Source organism: Manis pentadactyla, chromosome 5 (genome assembly GCF_030020395.1).
Source record: "Manis pentadactyla isolate mManPen7 chromosome 5, mManPen7.hap1, whole genome shotgun sequence".
NCBI lineage: Eukaryota > Metazoa > Chordata > Mammalia > Pholidota > Manidae > Manis > Manis pentadactyla.
Genome location: NC_080023.1, coordinates 48619202 through 48640579, shown reverse-complemented (window position 1 = coordinate 48640579; position 21378 = coordinate 48619202). Strand labels below are relative to the sequence as shown.

General features: G+C 35.3%; 1 non-coding gene across 1 annotated transcript; it reads left to right on the top strand.

Annotated features, from left to right (window-relative positions):
* Positions 1–20989: 20989 nt before the first annotated feature.
* LOC118917442 (U6 spliceosomal RNA) lies at positions 20990–21097 on the top strand. The gene has a single exon (XR_005026796.2). It is a non-coding gene; the product is annotated as a U6 spliceosomal RNA (small nuclear RNA).
* Positions 21098–21378: the final 281 nt, after the last annotated feature.

Genomic DNA, 21378 nt, shown 5'->3' with positions numbered 1-21378 from the left:
GAGGTCTATGTGCAGGATGGTGTATTAGAGTGACTAATACTCCTGGCAAGCTGCCCATCATGCTTTCCTAGGATTGGTGGACTGTGTAGATTAGCTTGTCTGAAATTGGTAGTTGAAATGACTCTCAGAACATCCATGTTGCTAGCCATGGAAATATACCCTAAAAATAATTTCATTTTGTATACAAGTGAATGATCAGAGTAGTAGATTCTATGCTAAAAATAGACTTGACATTTATTCGAATATATAGTTATTGCTGAAGATGTATGCTTCATTTTAAGGTCAGTGTATTTTGTTCACACATAGCATATTGGTCAATGTTTTGAAAATTAGCTCATGTTATGAATTTCAAGAAGTTTTTTCTGGAAAAATTCACTTGTTTAATGTCAATAATAATGTTTTAAAGTATCTAATGCATATCCTAAGTCCATATATTTATATATTGAATTCATATAAAGTGATGCAGCCAGGGTCTGTCATGTTGTGATGAAAAGCATTTATTTTCAGAGGTTAGACAGCAATCAGGTTATTCTTACTACTGATGCATAATAAAGTTATGAATTTAAAAATAAACAATCTTTCCATCTTCATTTTATTCATTTCTTATTCATGTATACAATTTGATAATCTTTAATTATATACCAGGCTTTAGGGCCTTAGGGTACAATGATGTAAAATGTCTCTGCCCTCAAAAAGTTGACTATTTTTGGGAGAGATGGTCCAGTAAACAGAACCAATACCCGTTCCTGTTTGAGATATTGGACATGCATAAGTTGCAAGAAGTCTATCAGAGACTTTACTACTGACAAGGCAAATAGATAGAAGTTTCCAGGGACATGTGGCAGGGAAACCTTCCTTGAAGAACTGATAATTGTGAAAATCACATAAGAAAAGGGAGTGGTGTTTAGGATGTCTATTGAGAGGGAGTGTTGAATAAGTTGGTCCATCCTTGAGCAAAAGCACAAAATTGAGAGATCATCTCACATTCAGGTAATAACATGTTCAGTTCAGCTGGATTACTGGGAGACAAGAGGAAGTGGTAGAAGTTGAATCTAAAGCACTAGGCAAGGCCAGCTCATCACAGTTATTTTATGGCACAATAATGATGGCCGTATCAGTTTGCATCCAAACAGGGACACATCTTAAGATTAAACAGGGGGGATTTGGGAAAGATGGTGGCGTGAGTAGGGCAGTGGAAATCTCCTCCAAAAACCATATATATTTTTGAAAATACAACAAATAAAACTACACCTAACAGAGAGACCAGAGAATACAGTAAAACAGTGAGGGTACATCTACATCCGTGAGAACATAGCTCCCCCCAAAGGGGGTAAGATACAACCTGCGACCTGGCAGGACATTAGCCCTTCCCCCACCCCAGCTCAGCAGTGGTAGGAAAGGAGTCAGAGTGGGGAGGGAGTGGAAGCCCAGGACTGCTGAATACGCAGCCCTAGTGATCTGCACCGGGAGCGCAGACACACATTTCATGGGGTGCTGGATATTAGGGAAATGGAAAAAGAAAAGTCTGTGAGCAAGTGCCCACAGCTGGCTCCCCTGGAACAAAACAAAAGTGAGTGATTTTTGAAAATCTTAAAGATACAGGGCCTTCACAGCTCGACAGAATCATCCTGGCACACTCAGTCCAACACCTGGGATTCCTGGGGAACTTCAGGCACCCTAACCCCCTGGGTGGCAATGCAGCTCTTAAGCTCCTCACAGAGATAAACAGCCTGCCATTCATTCCCCCTCTGGTGTGACCCTGGCAGAGCAGCCTGGGAGCAACCGACCCCATCGCAGCTGCCCAGAAGCTCATCCCAGCGTGCAGCAGCACTGGCCAGATTCAAAAGCCGCCATTGGTGCACAGCTGCCCAGTGCAGGCAGATGAAGCTGGGGCAAGGCACGAAGGGGCACCATTCTCACAGGAGAGCACACCAGGCATGCCTGCCTCTTCCCCCAGGGCTCTGGGCTGCCCCATTTGCAGCAGCTCAGGGAATAACCCAGACACTGCTCCCAGTGTGCAGGTAATTGGCACCGGCAGCGGAGAAGGGCAGGGCTACAAGCAAGCAGGAAGGGACTTTGTTCTCCCAGCTAACACATTCACTACCTGCCTATAATTACCTCTGTTGCCATGAAAAGGCAGAAGAATTTGGTCCAGTCCAGAATCACCCAGACAACCCCTGAGAGAGAGAGCCTGAGGAGATAGATTTAACCAATCTTCATGAAAAAGAATTCAAAATAAAGGTCATAACCATGCTGTTGGACCTGCAGAGAAATATGCAAGAGCTAAAGAATCAAGTTGGGAGGAAGACTACAGAAATAAAACAATCTCTGAAAGGAGTTAAGAGCAGACTGGATTAGGTGCAAGAGGTCATTAATGGAATAGAAATCAGACAACAGGAACACAGAGAAGCTGAGGCAGAGAGAGATAAAAGGATCTCCAGGAATGAAATAATATTAAGAGAATTGTGTGACCAATCGAAAAGGAACAATATTCACATTAAAGGAGTAACAGAAGAAGAAGAAGAGAGAGAAAGGGATAGAAAGTGTCTTTGAAGAAATAACTGCTGAAAACTTCCCCAAACTGCAGAAGGAAATAGTCTCTTAGACCATGGAAGCCCACAGATCTCCCAACACAAGGGACCCAAAGAGGACAACACCAAGACATATAATAATTAAAATGGCAAAGATCAAAGAGAAAGACAGAGTATTAAAGGCAGTTAGAGAGAGAAAAAAGATCACTTACAAAGGAAAACCCATCAGGCTATCATCAGACTTCTCAACAGAAACCTTACAGGCCAGAAGAGAATGGCATGATATACTTAATGCAATGAAACAGAAAGGCCTTGAACCAAGAATACTGTATCCAGCATAATTATCATTTAAATATGAAGGAGGGATTAAACACTTCCTGTACAAGCAAAAGATGAGGGAATTTGCCTCCCACAAACTACCTCTACAGGGCATCTTACAGGGACTGCTCTAGATGGGAGCACTCCTAAAAAGAGCACAGAACAAAACACCCAACATATGAAGAAGGGAGGAGGAGGAATAAGAAGGGAGAGAAAGAATCATCAGACTGTGTTTATAAAAGCTCAGTAAGTGAGTTAAGCTAGACAGTAAGATAGTAAAGAAGCTAACCTTGAACCTTTGGTAACCATGAACCTAAAGCCTGCAATGGCAATAAGTACATATCTTTCAATAATCACCCTAAATGTAAATGAACTGAATGCACCAATCAAAAGACACAGAGTAATAGAATGGTTTAAAAAATAAGACCCATATATATGCTGCTTATAAGGGACTCACCTCAAACCCAAAGACACACACAGACTAAAAGTCAAGGGATGGAAAAAGATTATTTTATGCAAACAATAGGGAGAAAAAGGCAGGTGTTGCAGTACTAGTATCAGACAAAATAGACTTCAAAACAAAGAAAGTAACAAGAGATAAAGAAGGACATTACATAATGATAAAGGAGTCATTCCAAAAAGAGGACATAACCATTATAAATATATATGCACCCAAAACAGGAACATTAACATATGTGAAAGAAATACTAAGAGAATTAAAGGAGGAAATAGAATGCAATGCAGTCATTCTAGGAGACTTCAACACACCACTCACTTCAAAGGACTGATACACCAGACAGAAAATAAGTAAGGACACAGATGCACTGAACAACACATTAGAACAGATGGACCTAATAGACAACTACAGAACTCTGCACCCAAAAGCAGAAGGATACACATTCTTCTCAAGTGCACATGGAACATTCTCCAGAATAGACCACATAGTAGGCCACAAATGAGCCTCAGTAAATTCCAAAAGATTGAAATTCTACCAACCAACTTCTCAGACCACAAAGGTATAAAACTAGAAATCAATTGTACAAAGAAAATAAAAAGGCTCACAAACACACGGAGGCTTAACAGCATGCTCCTAAATAATCAATGGATCAACAACCAAATTAAAATAGAGATCAAGCAATATATGGAGACAAATCACAACAACAGCACTGCACAAAGCCCCAACTTCTGTGGGATGCAGTAAAGGCAGTACTAAGAGGAAAGTATATAGCAATCCAGGCCTATTTAATGAAGGAAGAAGAATCCCAAATGAATAGTCTAAAGTCACAATTATTGAGATTGGAAAAAGAAGAACAAATGAGACCCAAAGTCAGCAGAAGGAGGGACATAATAAAAATCAGTGAAGAAATAAATAAAATCAAGAATAAAACAATAGAAAAAAAATCAATGAAACCAAGAGCTGGTTCTTTGAGAAAATAAACAAAATAGATAAGCCTCTAGCCAGACTTATTAAGAGAAAAGAGAATCTACACACATCAACAGAATCAGAAATGAGAAAGGAAAAATCACGATGGACCCCACAGAAATAAAAAGAACCATTTGAGAATACTATGAGAATCTATATGCTAACAAGCTGGAAAACCTAGAAGAAATGGACAACTTCCTAGGAAAATGCAACCTTCCAAGACTGACCAAGGAAGAAACAGAAAATCTAAACAGATCAATTACCAGCAATGAAATTGAATTGGTAATCAAAAAACTACCCAAGAACAAAATTCCTGGACCAGATGGATTTACCACTGAATTTTATCAGTCATATAGAGAAGATATAATACCCATTCTCCTTAAAGTTTTCCAAAAAAAGAGGAAGGAATACTTCCACACTCATTCTATGAAGCCAGCATCACTCTAATACCAAAACCAGGCAAAGACCCCACCAAAAAAGAAAATTACAGACCAATATCCCTGATGAACATAGATGCAAAAATACTCAACAAAATAGCAAACCTAATTAAAAAATACATCAAGAAGATCATACACCATGATCAAGTGGGATTCATCTCAGGGATGCAGGGATGCACAACATTAGAAAATCCATCAACATCATCCACCACATCAACAAAAAGAAGGACAAAAACCACACGATCATCTCCATAGATGCTGAAAAAGCATTCAACAAAATTCAATATCCATTCATGATAAAAACTCTCAACAAAATGGGTATAGAGGGCAAGCACCTTAATATAATAAAGGCCATATATGACAAACCCACAGCCAACATCATACTTAACAGCGAGAAGCTGAAAGCTGTTCCTCTAAGATTGGGAACAAGACAGGGATGCCCACTCACTCCACTGTTATTCAACATAGTACTGTAGGTCCTAGCCATGGCAATCAGGCAAAACAAAGAAATACAAAACATCCAGATCGGTAAAGAAGAAGTCAAACTGTCACTATTTGCAGATTACATGATATTGTACATAAAAATATGTAAAAACTCCACTCCAAAACTAGTAGAACAAATATCTGAATTCAGCAAAGTTGCCGGATACAAAATTAATACACAGAAATCTGTTGCTTTTCTATACACTAATGATGAACTAGCAGAAAGAGAAATCAGAAAAAAAAATTCCATTCACAGTTGCATCAAAAATAAGAAAATACCTAGGAATAAACCTAAATAAGGGAGTGAAAGACCTAGGCCCTGAAAACTACAAGACACTCTTAAGATAAATTAAAGAGGACACTAACAAATGGAATATCCCTTGCTCTTTTCTAGGAAGAATTAATATTGTCAAAATGGCCATCCTTCCTAAAGAAATCTACAGAGTCAATGAATATTTATCAAAATACCAACAGCGTTCTTTAACGAACTGAAACAAATAGTTTTAAAATTCATATGAAACCACCTAAGACCCCAAATAGTCAAAGCAATCCTGAGAAAGAAGAAGAAAGCAGGGGGTTCTTGCTTCCCAACTTCAAACTCTACTACAAAGCCACAGTAATCAAGACAATTTGGTACAGGCACAAGAACAGCCACAAACAAGTGGAACAGAATAGAGAGTCCAGATATTGACCAATCATATATGGTCAATTAATATATGATAAAGGAGCCATGGACATACAATGGGGAAATGACAGCCTCTTCAACATCTGGTGTTGGCAAAACTGGACAGCTACATGTAAGAGAATGAAACTGGATCACTATCTAAACCCATACACAAAAGTAAATTTGAAATGGATCAAAGACCTGAATGTAAGTCATGAAACCATGAAACTCTTAGAAAAAAACATAGGCTAAAATCTCTAGGATATACACATGAACAACTTCTTCATGAACATATCTCCCTGGGCAAGGGAAACAAAGGCAAAAATGAACAAGTGGGACTATATCAAGCTGAAAAGCTTCTGTACAGCAAAGGACACTACCAATAGAACAAAAAGGCATCCTACAATATGGGAGAATATATTCATAAATGACAGATCTGATAAAGGGTTGGTATCCAAAATATATAAAGAACTCATGCACCTCAACAAACAAAAAGCAAATAATCCAATTAAAAAGTGGGCAGAGGAGCTGAATAGACAGTTCTCCAAAGAAGAAATTCAGATGGCCAACAGACACATGAGAAGATGCTCCACATCGCTAGCCATCAGAAAAATGCAAATTAAAACCACAATGAGATATCACTTCACACCAGTAAGGATCACCACCATCCAAAAGACAAACAACAACAAATGTTGGCGAGGTTGTGGAGAAAGGGGAACCCTCCTACACTGCTGGTGGGAATGTAAGGTAGTTCAACCATTGTGGAAAGCAGTATGGAGGTTCCTCAAAAAGCTCAAAATAGAAATACCATTTGACCCAGGAATTCCACTCCTAGGAATTTATCCTAAGTATGCAGCTGCCCAGTTTGAAAAAGACAGATGCACCCCTATGTTTATCACAGCACTATTTACAATAGCCAAGAAATGGAAGCAACCTAAGTGTCCATCAGTAGATGAATGGATAAAGAAGATGTGGTACATATACAGAAAGAAATATTATTCAGCCATAAGAAGAAAAAAAATCCTACCATTTGCAATAACATGGATGGAGCTAGAGGGTATTATGCTCAGTGAAATCAGCCAGGTGGAGAAAGACAAGTATCAAATGATTTCACTCATCTATGGAGTATAAGAACAAAGAAAAAATCTGAAGGAGCAAAACAGCAGCAGACTCACAGAACCCAAGAATGGACTAACAGTTACCAAAGAGAAAGGCACTGGGGAGGATAGGTAGGAAGGGAGGTATAAGGAGGTGGAAAGAAAGGGGGCATTATGATTAGAATGTATAATGACAGGGGGGCAGGGGGAGGGTTGTACAACACAGAGAAGACAAGTAGTCACTCTATAGCATCTTACTACGCTGATGGACAGAGACCGTAATGGGGTATGTGGGGGAGACTTGGTGATGGGGGAAGTCTAGTAAACATAATGTTCCTCATGTAATTGTAGATTAATGATACCAAAAAAGAAAAAAAAGTAAACAGGAGCAAAATTAACGATAATACTGACATGATAAGTTTTAATTAAGACAGTCTTTGGCAAACTAAACAGATTATCAAACAACCTATTTGGAAGGTTAGGCTTTATCCTAATGTGCAATATTCTGAAGATTTAAATTGGGATCCAGCTTTTTAGAATATCTCGACTACTTGTGAGCAATAATTTTGCTAGATAATATGCACATAAATGTTAGACTTTTTACAAAGTTGCAGTAAAATAGCAAATATCTAGAAAAATTGTATGTAAGCAAATTCCCCAGCAACTAAGAGGTTTATTGGACTTGTACCTTCAAATTGAAGAAAGTGAGATATATGGGAAAGCTGCATTGCCTTTCAGGCCACCAGTGTACCATGGGGGAAGTTACTCCACTGAAAGAGTTAATGCAGCTTTCAAGTTTTCTTAAAAGGAATGTTTTGGGTACTTAGACATTGAGAAACTCTGGCTTCACATCACTGTATCTGAAAAACACTCAGACCCTAGAAATTTAAATTGTACGAGTGAAATTGTAGAGTCCCTTGGTGTATACTAGAGATGTCCTATCATCACTTTAGGTTTTATTTTGTTTTGCCTAGTTAGCACTGAAAATTCACAAAAGGCAAATCACAAAGTAAGTTCTTCATATGTTCCTGCCAATATTAACTTCGATTGTCTTTAGGGTTTTGTTTTTTAGAGGAAAGAGAGAATTTGACTTAACGAGTTTTGCACTGGCAGCTCCATAGAGTTCCATATAGCCTGCCTCATGTCTTGTGAATCTTGAATTTAACTTTCAGCAGTTAAACAGATTGCAGATCTTTTAGTGGCATTGTATGAGAGGTCAGAGATTTCGGTATTGTTTTTCCATTTATTCTGTAGACACATTCATTCTGGTGTTCAGATTCAGTTGGTAAGTTGGCTGGCTTTCTAGCTAGACACTCTCTCCACGATAAAGGTTGACAAGTTTACCGAATATATGATAATTAGGCAATTTATAGATACATATATTCTATTTCACATATCGAGAATTTTCAGAATGGAAACTTCCCAAAGGCTGCCTGAGAAGATAAACAGCTGGTGATTCAGAGATCTGTTTCCCTAATGAAAGTGCAAAGCAATGTGAAGAAGCTCTTTCATTTGTATGTTTTTAAAGAACCATGCTGCAGACAGCTGCTGTTGGAGGCTGTTCCAGAGGCCCTGTTGTGATTCTCAGGAGGAGATGCTGAAGAACTTCTGGTTAAAGCTTCTGAGATTTGTGACCCCCAGGGAGCAATGCCACTGATAGCTGCTGGGAACCATCACAAGTAACTGAGGGAACTAGTGAGAGGTATTAGGAATAGTCACAGAAAACAGCTGATTTATTTGCTGGACATGAATAAAGTTGCTGATGAAAATGCCATCACTGAAAGCAAAAAGTTAGGTAATCATCTGCTTAACAGACAATTTTGGTTAAACATTTTACAGAATTTGATGGGGTCTGAAGCTAGAAACTCTGGTTGGGAACATAAACAAAATTAAGTCACTTGATTCCTTATAAAACATGAGACCCAGGCAAAGACAGTAAGTGCCAGATGAACATTACTTTATCAAAATTATTACCAATTGAGGAAAATTCTGCTATGTTGACCTTGTTCAGTCTAATTAATTATGTTCTGAAATCATTACTAAGCAATCAGATAGCCAGATATACCCAAGAGATTTACATGTGAATGAAATAAATCATTATTGAAAGTGTTGTAACTCAACTTTACCTTCCAAAATAAAGAGCTTTAGTAATCTCAAACATATAAACCATTAAATATAATTTTTAAATGTATCAATATATCGGTTATTCTAATGTTCCAAACCCTTTCATGCCTCATGACTTTTGTGTTCACCATTCCTTGTGTCTAGTGTATTATCTACTCTTTAACTGGTTAATTCCTATTCACCTTTTGCTTGTTTACTTAAATAATACCTCTTCAGTGAAAATTTCCTTCAATGTGACTATCTCTTAACACCCTTATTTTCCCTCAAAGTACATATATAGATAGAATATATAAAATTGAAGTACGTATTTAAAATTATGTAATTAAAATTAAAAATACATTCCACTATCTTAAAGTCAAGAAATAACAAATGCTGGTGAGGGTGTGGAGAAATAGGAACCTTCTTACACTGTTGGTTGGACTGCAAATTGGTGCAGCTGCTATGCAAAGCAGTATGGAGGTTTCTCATAAAATAAAAAACAGAAATACCATTTGACCCAGTAATCCCATTCTTGGAATTTACCTGAAGAAAGCAAAATCCCTGATTCAAAAAGATATATGCATCCCTATGTTTATTGCAGCACTTTTTACAATAGCCAAGATGTGGAAGCAACCTAAGTGTCCACCAGTAGATGAATGGATAAAGAAGATGTGGTACATATACTCAGTGGAATATTATTCAGCCATAAAGAGAAAATAAATCCTACCATTTGCAACAACATGGATGGAGCTAGAGGAGAGTGTCATGTTCAGTGAAATAATCCAGGTGGAAAAAGACAAATACTATATGATTTTACTTATTTGTGCAATATAAAAATAAAGTAAAACAGAAGGAACAAAATAGCAGTGGACTCACAGACACTGAGAAGTGACTAGTGGTTACCAACGGGGAGGGAAGTGGTCAGGGATAGTGGTGGGGCACTGTTTAACCACTGTGATGTACATTTGATGAAATAAAAACTAAAATACATAAAAATTAATGTATTAAAATAAAATTTTAAAATATATAACTATAAACTTATCTTACTTATATTTCCTTTCACTAGATTGTTAATTTATAAGGCCAAATCTTGTTTGTCTGGCAGGTTTTTCTTAATGCCCAGGAGAGTGTTTCTGTGATTTGTTTCTCAGTAAACGTTTATTTAAAATATGAATCAAATGTGTTCATAGAGATGCCTCAGAAATTCAATCCAATCATCTCCAAGGTTTTAGGAAAATATACTTGAATAATAAGGATATAATGCTTCTTGGTCAAACAGAACATCCTAAAGGATTATGGGAAGGCAAAGCATGTAGTGGGACAGTCCTGGACTCCCCAGCCATCAAAATCCATTTCACCAGCAGACTGAGCTTCAAAAGACTGCTCTCTCTCTGAAAAGGAGGGAATTGCTCATAACTGGGCTATCCCTTTCTACAGTGATTGACCTTGTTACAAATATTTGCCTAATGCAGGTATGAATGCTTTGGGTGACATCAGACTTTTCTCTTATTTAAATCTCCTTATCTGGCTGAGGAAGAGCCGGTTGGAGGACAGAGTTTGGTCCTTCACCTTCAGCATCCTCCTCCCAAGCTCCAAAATAAATACTGAAATACAGAAGAAGGAATGAATTAATTTTGTTAATATTACTAAAATATTTAATGAAGAGCTCTCTTGGAAGAGGGTGAAACAAAACGAAGTACAGGAATCACCTCTACTAAAGACAGGACTGTGAAGCTGCTCCTTTCCATGGGTTTTTATGCTCCCTTATTTCTATTAGCACATCTATTTTCTCAGAAGAGCTTTGCAACTGAAGTATTGAGTTGGATTTGAGGACATTGAACAGACAAGTTGTTACTGAAGATAAATGGTTATACAGTATGAAATCACTAAAAAAGCCATACATAGAAATGTATAAAAATGGGCCTGTACACTTATACTTTGAGGATGTGTCTGTGCCTAAAATCAGAAGTTAAGGAGAAGGAAAAGTGGTTTTTCTACTGTATATGTTTTTCATCCTGAGCTAGATTTGTTAATTTAGTTGTATTTTGAGACTCTTAAAGTAAGAAAATGTTTATTGACCAACCTCAGTTTGATTCTCCCACCCCATTTTTTATACCATTTCTTTTATCAAAACACTATCTTTATCAACCAAACAAGTCCATGAAGTCCATAAAAAATAGCAAACAATACACACTTCAAGAAAACTTTTAATAATGTAATATCCTTGAATGTTGACAGAAAATAAGTAAGCTTACTGGGGTAAACATTTAATAATGTAGATAACATTTGAATCACTACATTGTACACCTGAAACTAATATGATATTGTATATCAATTATACTTCAATGAAAAAAGATTTTCTTAAAAGTAAAACAAGACAAAAAGACTTATTTCTAATTATTTATTCCACATTTCTCTAATTACAATCATGAAACGGAATAGAGATAATTCTAAATTATTTTACATTACTTCATAAATGTAAATATCCATATAAATGAGGCTACTGAATAGGTTCATCACAAATCTTTAATCAATGAGGCATATTAAATATAACCAATATTAGAAATTAATATACCAATTATCAAGTTTTACGAATTTTAAGGCACTTGATAATTTACTATTATAATATAAATTTCTAGGTTTTGCATAAATTTCAGCTGGTCACTTAACTTAGCAATAATTTTGGAGAAGACTTGTGTTTATAGTTGGATGTGAGATTAATATGAGCCATGAATGTTATATAAATAATGCAAATGAGATATACAATTATTGCACTAATAGAAGCATAATGTTGAGATTATGATAATTATATTTCTCATTATATTTAGTACTAGTGAGCATACATCTAGAATATTGCATTTAATTAAAAAATTCACGTCTTTAAAAATTATACCTATAAGAATGAGAGCAATATGGACAGTAGGGAGTTAATACATAGAAGGATTCAAGGATTATTAGTTTTTAGAGAAGTAAAACCAAGGAGAGATAGCTTTCTGCATACATTTGAAGGGCTGCCATATAGTGGTCTGTAGTACCCATTATTCATTACCCACTGTTCTTAAAAATGCTGTAAAGATTGGCATATGAAAATAATTGAGAAGGAAAATTTTACTTAAAATAGGAAAAAAATTAAAAACCTACAATAGATTTTTAATTCCTTGAACACAGATCCATGTCTTAACACATCATTATGTCCCCTTTAGTACTTGGCATGGTGCCCTTCACGTGAAAGTTCTTCAAAAATTAACATTGAATCAATGAATGTATTAACAGACATGAATGATCAATAATGAAATAATCAGCAGTACAAGGAAGTAAGCTTTCCACAATTGAGGGTATTGAAGTAAAGGCTAAATGGCTATCAAATTGGAATGCAATGCAATTTGTGATTATAAAATATGTCTGGTTATCACTTATGATTTCTAAATTCCATCAAAACCTATCTTATTATTGTACAGCACATTATGTTTTAGAAACATTTCCATTAAGTGGGAGGTGGCATATTATGCTCCCCAGCACCTTAAAATAGGAAGATATATTGGTTATGAGCACAGACGTTGGCATGAAGCAAAGATGGTTCCAAGCCTCGTATATCAAATAAAGATGTATAATCTGTGGTGTAGTTTTTTCCATCTGTATATGTGAATTATAATAGTAGGAAACTTTCTAGAATGTTTTGAGAATCAAATGAAATTATGTTTTTAAAGTCTCAGGTACTGAATAAGTTCTTGGTATAGATTACACTTTATTAATTACTCTGATTTTATGTGTATTTTAGGTTGTTCATGTGATGATAAATGCATACTTATGATTATAGTGTTATCATAAACCCACCTGTTTATATTATCACTTCACAGTTCTTAGTAAAGTGATATAATGTAAAGCAAGCGGTAATTAAGTGAATGGATTGGTCACAGCACTTGGGATTTTCCGTACTCTGTAGTGTGTAGTGTAGATCAGCATCAAACAGGTCGCACTGCGTTTCTCTTGTATTGCACAGAGCTCAGTGAGGTCTGAACACTAAATGAACTCTCAATTAATACTTCTAACATTGGAATACCCTCTTCTTGCTTTACTATTTTGAGTTAGCCATTATATGGGAGAGAATAAAAAGATGATAGGGTGAAATGATTAAAAAGATGTTGGGGTAAAGTCTCTTAGAGACAAGGAAAGTTTTCTTAGAGATGGAGTCAGGGTTTAATAGCATCCTGAAAGCTTAATAAGGCAAGAGACAATAAAGTGTCAGGTCAAATGATGACACACTTATGGAAAGTATCTTAATCAAAGGAAGACAAGGGCAGGGTAGTTTGAGTGGGAAAGCAAAGAAAAGCCAAAACAGGAGAAAGCCCAAGGCTTAGGGAAAAAAATTAAATCAAAGAGAAAGTATTGAATATTGTATTTTCCTCAGGAAGCTATGACACCATTTGAAATGCTATCTAAATGTGCAGGAGGAGATGGAAGTACTCTATAGATGTGTGATATTGTAACACTAGAAGTACTTAAGGAAAACTGTTAGTATGAGTGATAGTAAAGAACACTAGATTCAACTATACCACTGAGCTAGCTGAAAGTCACAAAAATTCATAATTTTCATTCAGGTCTTTGAACTCAAAAGTTCATAATCAATTGTGTATGCTTTCAGGAAATAAAAGACTTCACTTACCAGCAGAACAATAGAACAGCAGCTTAAAGTTCCTTTATCACTCAAAATCAGCATTTTGCCTCATTTTACTGCAAATCACAAAAGGGAAATTGACTAAGTGTCTTTATGTTTTATATCGTTAAGAACTTTATGAGTAAATTTTACTCAGAAAAAAAGCATGAGTTTTCTGTGTGAAATTGAATGTGAACTCCTTCCGTTAAATATTGATTGAATTGATTGCTGATTTCCTAGATCCTGACAAGTCAGAATTTACAGTTGGGTTTCTTTAAAATGTAGCCTGCAGATTTATGTCTGCTGGAATGTCATAGTTTCAGATTCTCTAAGAGTTTGGGGCTTTACTTTTATTTACTTCTAGTAACTGGAAAAGGTATTTGAAAAACATCTGCTACAGAACTGCCCACAATAAAAGCAGGCATAGTCCCTCTTCTATAACCTTAGTCCTTTTATAACCATGTATTTGAAATTTATTTAAAAGAAATGAAATAATCAGTGGTAAAATGGTCTTTAAAAGCACTCAAGTTTTAGAATAGAGAAGAGAAAAGGATGGGGCCCAGCCAAGGTTTCAGTGGAATCTCAAATACCTTCAAACCTGAAAAATAGAAATTTACTGAAGCCACACGGTGTTTGCTTTGTATTACAGAAAGCATGTTAACTTTGTACATAATTATAAAGACAAACTTTTAATAAGATAACTTTTTTCTAGCTTCTTTCCGTGACTACACTAAGAACTGGTGATGCAGAACAACATGGAAATGAGAAAAACCCTAGTTCACATGATTGTAAAATAACCAATCCTCTACTGTTTGGCTACCATTTTTAAAACAGATAAGTTGTTTGAGAGGATCTCAACTATATAGTTTTCCCCATTACATTCTTGCTTCAGTCACAAATATAACATATGATGGATAATTTAAATGAAGAGAAACCAGGAGAGGTCCAGAATGAGCTTGGAAGTACCCAAGAAGTTACTTATAGTTAGAATATTGAAATAGATGCTATGAAGCCATATACTTCCATTATCACAGAAAACATAATTATTTAGCAAAGACTATGTATACAGTTTGTGCAAATGCATAATAAAAATTTGCCATTCTTATGGTGACATTTTAATGTAATATTTCCCTTGAAACCTACTTACTGTAGTCAGAAAATACATGCACTTAAAAGTAGGCTTGTGGTATAGCATAAGGAAGATGGGTGATGGACGAATTCTGCTTCATGCTTGTGGTGGTCACACAAAACTACACATGTGATGAAATTTCATAGAACTAAACACACACACATACACATAGACACAAATGTGTAAACAATATTCATGTGGGACCTGAACAAACTCTGTGGATTATACCAAAGTTAGTCTCCTGGTTGTACATTGTACTATAGTTTTGCAAGAGCCTAACACGGGAGCAAGCCAATGGTGAAGAGTACTTCAGTCCTCCATGTACATTTTTTTTTGCAACTTCATGTGAATCTGTAATTATTTCAAAATGAAACTTCAAAAAAAGAAAAGAGGGAGAGAGACTTAAGATATCTACCAGAAACAAAACTTTGACCTTGTTTTGAACCTGACTAAAACTCACTGGAAATAAATAAATAAATAAAATTATGTGACTGATGTCAAAATTTAACATTGAATAATTTGCTATTATGGCACTTATGTTAATTTTTTTCAGTGCAAGTGCTTTTTGTTATTTAAAAATGCTATTATATAAAGCAAAGCATAAATAAAAATATTTTCCCTGGAATTTAAAGCTAAACTAAATTCTAAAAATCAAATAAACAAAGATAAAACCCTAGTCTTTACATACTTAAAGATTCACCAGGTTCCCCTCAGAAGTATATTTCAGGCTAATTTGAAACTAAGCAGACCCATGCTGATTCCCATAAACGGTGTTTGAAAGCATAACTTGTGGAGGGGGGGGCAGCCTGGCAACCACTGGAAGATCTCTGTCTCTATTTCTCATTCTCTCTCTTTCTCTCTCTCAATTAATCTTAGCTTTGGGAAGGTTTTTCCTACATTTTGTTTATGGACTTGAAGTTTGTTCAGTTGTCTACTTTTTAGTTCAGTTGTCTACGATTACCCTCTAACTTTTTTTAAGTGAAACATTGGCATCTAATTTATTCATTCTTACCACATTCATTATTAAGTACCTTTCAAAGAGGAAATTATGATGGCAACTTTTAAAGCCTTCATCAATTCACGGTGTGGCAACTTCTCCCCAGCCATCCCCTTCTCTGTGTGTGAGCACATTTGCTGGACAATCTGTCCTCTTTTCCAAGTATGAATCAGTGCTAAATTTAATGACTAAATTCTCCCCAGGGCTATAATCAACTGTTTTACCAGTCACATAAACTCAACTCATTTTATTTATAGTAAATATAGCATAAATTTCTAAAGTTGGACAGATATGGGCATAAACCTTACCTCAGTCACTTAATGATGGTGTAACCTTAGGCAAGTTACTTAATATTTCCATCTTTAAGACTAGAGTTTTCCTTCTATTGTTGTGGGATAACAAACACATGCTTAACTTATGCATTTGTTATAACTTGTGATAACTTCAGAAAATACTTCATATAAAATGCCTAGCCGAAGGCTTACAATACAGTGTGTGTGTGTGTGTGTGTGTGTGTGTGTGTGTGTGTGTGTGTGTGTGAAGGCAACTAAGTTTCAGTGTACTGTACAGAAACAGTTCTCATTGAGCTAGGGAGCATGGGCTTAGACAGAGTAGGGTGAGGGCCTCCCGAAAAAGCAAGGCAAGATATTTACAGTCAAAGCAATGTAACAATGTAAAGTCCCTATCGAAACTCTGTGCTCAGCATTATGCAAAGTCAAGGTCACACTAATTCTCTAGGGTAAAGATACTAGACTAGGAATATAAGTACCTTCAGTGGATTAGCATTTGTATCAGTAGTTCAATCAGTAGGGATGGAGATCATCCACTCTGTAAAGGGACTGAATAGAACAAAAGGAGGAGGAAGGGAGGATTCCTTCTCTTTGCTTGAGCTATGACACCCACTTTCTGCCCCACATCCACTCCCCTAGCTCACAGGCCTTCAGGAGCAGGCACACCACCAGCTTTCCTAAGCCTCTAGCATGCACATGGCACATCATTGGACTTGCCCTCCACAACTGTATGAGCTAATTCTTACAGTAAATCCCCTCATATGTACCTCCCTGTACATCCTGTTGGTTTTGTTTTTCTGTAAAATCCTAAATATTACAGGAGAGAATAGTAATGATTAATCTAAACTATTTATATTACTATGTCTTTCCTTGAAATACTAAAAACAAATAAGAAAAATATTATTGCTATGCTGGAACTGCTCAACAAAACATTCAATAAGGGTAATTGATATAACTAAAATCTTACAAGAAGTAAAAGTAAATTCTGGCCTTTCTTTTAGTCTATAAAAATGATATATGCATGAAATAAATAGCTATAGTAAGGTACTCTACCAGGATATATATATATTCGTGTTCCTCATAAAATTAAACAAACATACATCACCATACACTGGAGATTTTTAGGAAGACTTCACACAGGAATAGAACTTAAAGTTATCTGTGGAAAAAAAATATACTGTGTTTTCATTCCCTTTTCATAAAAGCCCAATGTACACTCTAGCTGCTCTTTTTTTTTCTCCTTCCCCTTTCTGCTGCTATTGTATTCTATTTACTTCAAGGAAGATGAAAATTACATTTTTTTTCTATATGAACTACTATAGCAGACAAGATATTTTGCTTTACTGGTAAAACGTAAGAGACAAAAATGATCAAAATAAAAAAAGCTAAAACAGTCTTAGCAAACTAATTATAACCATTGCCTTTAGCAGATAATAGTTCACATTTTAATGGATCCTCTATTTATCAATATAGCTATAGATTTTGGATGACCTATGTTGTTTTAATATGAAAAGTTTTTATTCTTTCATAAATGTATTTATCACATATCCTGCAATGTGCATTTTTTTAATTGATTTTTAAGTAGGAAAAACTAAGCCTAATGTTTGGCAGTCTGTCTTGCTGTGATGGATTTTTCTCTGCATACCAAATGGATACTGGACTGTCAAATAGAATATTTGGTGGTCTTAGATAACCCTTCAGGATCTTTCTTCATAATTCCTATTAATTTATTTTTTAGGTGGAATACAAGAGGCTTCTCCTATATGTGAATGGATTGCACTGGTGCATTATTTTAAACATCTAGTTTGGAATGATTTCAGAAATACATCAGCTGCCCTATACAGTGCCTTGTGCTAATCAGGCCAGATATAATTGATACAGAGAAGCATGCGTGCCACTGTCACTTTCCTCACAAAGCTTAAGCTTTAAGTAGACATATTTCTATTTTCAAAGGATATCAACCCAAATTCCCTCCCATTCCCCATTTAAAAAATAAAGCTGTTTTGTGGCTCATAGAAAGGAAAAAAAGGCATTGGGCCTAAAATTCTTTAATTGTCAAACATTGACTACCAATCTTCAATACATAGCCACAACTCACTCTCACTTTTTCTTATTTCAATGGAAGAGATATATCCCTTACTTTCCCAGCCTCTGATTGATTCCTGATATTTTTCTCTGTCAGTAAACTTCATAAGACTCTCCAAACAAAAAAATATTTTTGTGTCATTTTGTCCTCTTTTGATGCCATAATATTTTTCTCCTTTTCAGATAGACTTCTTGAAAAAGGAATTTACACTTATGAATTATACTTCTTCACCTTCCATAACTTCCTAATGTGAATCTGATATCTGGTCCCATTTCACTAATAAAATTGTTCAACATCATCAGTAAATCTCTGTTGTTGAAGCAAACACAAACTTTACAGTTGCTATCTTACTTGTGCTTTTAAAAATATGTGAAATAGTTGACCATTTCTTGAAACTCCTCTGTTTGTATCCTTTCTTGGCCACAGTTGTTGCCTGAATTTAAGCCATTATCAATGTCATTAGGCTTATATCTGAACCTATTGCAGTATCCACACCTTCTAGTCTTTTGTACATAACTTCCAGAGTATTTTTTTCTAAAAATCCAAACTAATAATTTCACTTCCTTGCTTGAACTTTTTCAAGCATCTCTCTGTAAGAGCCAAATATCACACCAGCTGCATCTCTCAAGACTCCCTTACATTTACCCATTCTCAAGCCTTAATACACTGTTTCACAGACAGAGACAGCAAGCTATATAATGACTTTATTCTATTCTCTGAGGAGTTATCACTTCTTTTAGTTTTCTATCTGTGATTTCCATTTGGATCTTATTGGGCTTTTAGCCTCCCAATACAGGAACTATGCTGTTTCATTTCTCTTAATATCTAATATGTTGCTTATGGGAGTCATATAGGACAGTTGAAGATTATCTATATATCTGTATATAATTGAAGTTAATACACATGATATAAATGGTATGCATAAATTGAATTTTAATTCTAGTTTCTTTTTTTCAAATGAAAGTACTGGCAAGATTATTTTATCTCATTTATATAAAGCCTATAGCTAATTTATAGCAGTAAATTTACTAATTTATTTTTTAAAGACCAAAATTAAAATTTATTTTATTTTTACTGAGGTACATTCAATAAAATGCAAGTTTTAGTGTACACCTTGATAAATTTTGACATGTGTATATACTCACATAACTATCACCTAGATTTAGAAATTAAACAACTCACTAGTTTTTTCCTCTACCTATTTCACTCAACCTCCACCCCCATCCCACCAATCTGTTCTCAGTGTCTATAATTCTATTTTTGGTTTGTTTGTTCATTTGTTTCTAAGATTCCACATATAGTGAAACTGTATGATATCTGTGTCTGTCTGACTTATTTCACTTAGCGTAATACCATGTAGGTCCATCTATGTGGTCAGAAATGGCAAGAGCTCATTCTTTTTTATGGCCAAGCAATATTCCATTGTATATCACATCTTTATTCATTTACCTATTGATGGACACCTAAGTTCCCTCCATAATTTGCCTATTGTAAATAATGCTGCAATAAATATAGGAGTACATATAGCTTTCAAATTCAGTGATTTTGTTTTCTTTAAGTTCCCAGAAGTAGAATTATGATGTCCTATGTTATTTTAATTTTTAATTTTTGAAAAATTTCTATAACCTTTCCATGGCAGCTGCACCAATTTACATTTCCACTAACAGTGTCCAAGCGTTCCCATTTCTCCACATCCTCATCAATATTTGTTATTTCTTGCCTTGTGAATATAAGCCACTCTGACTGCTATAAAGTGATATCTAATTGTGGTTTGGATTTGCAATTCCCTGACATCTTTTCATATGTCTGTTGGTCATCTGTATATCTTCTTTGGAAAAATGTCTACCAAGGTCCTCTTCCCATTTTTTAACTGGAGTATTTGGTGTGTTTTTTTTGGTGCTGAGTTGTATGAGTTCTTTATATATTTTGCATAATAGCCCTTTATCAGATATATCATTTGCAAATATATTTTTCCATTCAGTAGGTTGCCCTTGCAAATATATTCTCCCATTCAGTAGGTTACCATTTTGTTGATGGTCTCCTTTGCTGTGGAGAAGTTTTTTAATTTGATATAACCCCATTTGTTTATTTTTGCTTTTGTTTTCCTTGCCTGGGAAGATATATCCAGAAAAAAAATGACTAATGCTGATGTTCAAGAATTAATTGCTTGCATTTTCTTCTAGGAATTTTATGTTTTGAGGTCTTTAATCCATTTTGAGTTTATTTTTGTGTATGGTGTAAGATGGTGGTCCAGTTTCATTCTTTTACATGTAGTTGTCCAGTTTTCCCAACACCATTTATTTGTATGTTGTATATTTTTTCTTAGCATAATTTAGATTAATTAAAAATCTTAATTAGTTAATTAAAAGAGAGAAACTATCTTTTTCTCATTGTTTGTTCTTGCCTCCTTTGTCATATATTAATTGACCATATAAACATTGGTTTATTTCTGGGTTCTTAATTCTATTCCATTGATCTACATATCTGTTTTTGTGCCAGTACCATACTGTTTTGACTAGTGTAGTTTTTTAGTATAGTTTGAAATCAGGGAGTGTGATACCTGTAGCCTTGTTTTTCTTTCTCAAGATCACATAGCAGTAAATATTTAAAGTAAGACTTTAAATATTGAAGTTAAAGCAATGAAACTGCTGGCAGAGAACTAGAATGAGTGAGCACATGTTTATGCAAATTTGCAAATTTCTATCTCCCAAATAGGAGTTTGCCCCAATGTGTTTTACATTCCTCAGTGCAATTTCTCATCAAAAACAAAATCTTGAGTGCTCGCTTCGGCAGCACATATACTAAAATTGGAACGATGCAGAGAAGATTGGCATGGCCCCTGCGCAAGGATGACACGCAAATTCATTTAAAAAAAAAAAATCTTGAAATGATTGTATGTGACAGTCTGCTAGCAACTTTTCATTGTTTATTTAAAATTTATTTTATTACTATAAATATACTGTATATAAACATAATGTATGTAAAACATAAGCACAGCTAAAGTAGCCCTAGCTAGATTAACATAAAACCTCATGTTAAAGATCTGTTTACTTATGTTCCTGTTACTCAATATGTCATGATCAGCTTCAAAAAAAGACGATGAGACATAATAAAAGGCAAGAAAAAGCAGAGTCTGAAGAGAAAAAGCGACTTTGGAACCGGGCTC